The sequence below is a fragment of the Antedon mediterranea genome, chromosome 1 (assembly GCF_964355755.1).
Source record: "Antedon mediterranea chromosome 1, ecAntMedi1.1, whole genome shotgun sequence".
Taxonomy (NCBI): Eukaryota; Metazoa; Echinodermata; class Crinoidea; order Comatulida; family Antedonidae; genus Antedon; species Antedon mediterranea.
In genome coordinates, this window is record NC_092670.1 from 7,506,765 (window position 1) to 7,508,485 (window position 1,721).

Below are 1,721 nucleotides of genomic sequence, written 5' to 3' on the forward strand. Positions count from 1 at the left end.
TAAACAAAAAATTACTACTTCAGCTAAAAAAAAAAAAAAAGTAAAAACAAATACAAGAGGCATAAACCATTGGTATTACTTCTTAGGCCTAGCTAGGCCTAGGCCTACCTTCAAACATTTACATGTAAACCTTTACATTCCTAATTAACATCATATAAACATCAGCATTGAGTAAAAGAAGATGAAAACAGGAGTGATAAAGATTTATAGAGTGCACATTATCATTATCTAAGCACAGCACCACTACTTGTTCATATTTTGTATGTACAAAAACAAGCAAAGTGGTTAGATGCTCCTCCTCTCCCTTATGATATCTAGTTAGGCCCCCCAATTGACATCATTCATTTTGCCCTAGGTTATGATGTTGGCTTTAATTTTAATTTTACAACAGTAAAGCTACAGTTTTGTCTTTAGATGCTAACAGAACTTACCTTACAGTCTTGTATAGGACTTGTATCAATATAAATCCAATCGATCCATTTAAATACTGATTTTTTCTTGTTTTATTGTACATCAATAATTTCTTTTTCCCTCCAAAATTCTGTGACAACATCTCTGTGTTCTGATTGGTTGATTGTTATTGTCTGATTTAGAGAGAGCAGAGAGATATATAGAACAAGGCAAATATGTGCCTGTCTATGAAAATCTATTTAGTATAGTATTAATTTAATTTTAACAAAGCAAATACAATTATTTGTTATATTTTATGTTCATTTCTACCTCTATGTTGAATGTATTATTTGTTTACTTTAATTTCAATGTTTGTTTCATTTTTTCCCTCTAAAATTCTGATAACATCTCTGTGTTCTGATTGGTTGATTGTTATTGTCTAATTTGTTTAGAGCAGAGAGATAGAACAACAAGGCAAAGATATGTCTGTCTATGAAAATCTATTTAGTATAGTATTAATTTAATTTTAATGAAGCAAATACAATTATTTATTATATTTTATGTTCATTTCTACCTCTATGTTGAATGTATGTTTACTTTAATTTCAATTGTTTTTTTATTTTGTTGCTACACTGATTGAAATATAATTTCATATGCGACTTTTAAAAGATCAAATTTAGTAGATAGTAAAAAACCAAATGCAATTATTTATTATATTCCATGTTCATTTCTACCTCTATGTATTATTAGTTTACTATTTATAATGTCAATGTGTTTCATTTTGTTGTGTACTAACAATTATTTGCTACATATAAAATTCTTTCATTTTACTTAAAATGCAATTTCTGTTTTCAGTAATTTATAATTTATTTAAAGTACTATACAGTATATTATAAACAATCATTCCATTTGTTTTTAGTTTGTAAATTATATGTTATAACTATTTAAAATTACATAATTGTAAATAAGATCTGTACATTTTTTTATTTTATTTTTTATGCCAGTGTCCACTATAGGGTTCTGAATGAAAAACAATATTTTACAATTATTTTAAAATAAACTTTGACATACAGTTGGTTTTGTGTGGCAATATTTTACCCTTTGATCAACAATGTGATCACAGACAATTTGTTCACTTTCATTCTGATGGAGCAGTGGACCCTGTAGTTGCCCCTAATATGGTGCATTGTGATATGAATGTATTTTTTCTTGTAAAATTCAAACTTGGTGATCATCAGGAAATATGTAGAATATTAATTTTGATTCCTAATACCATAACATTAAAACATTGCTTAAAAAATCCTTGAATTTTTTGTAAACAAAATCAAATG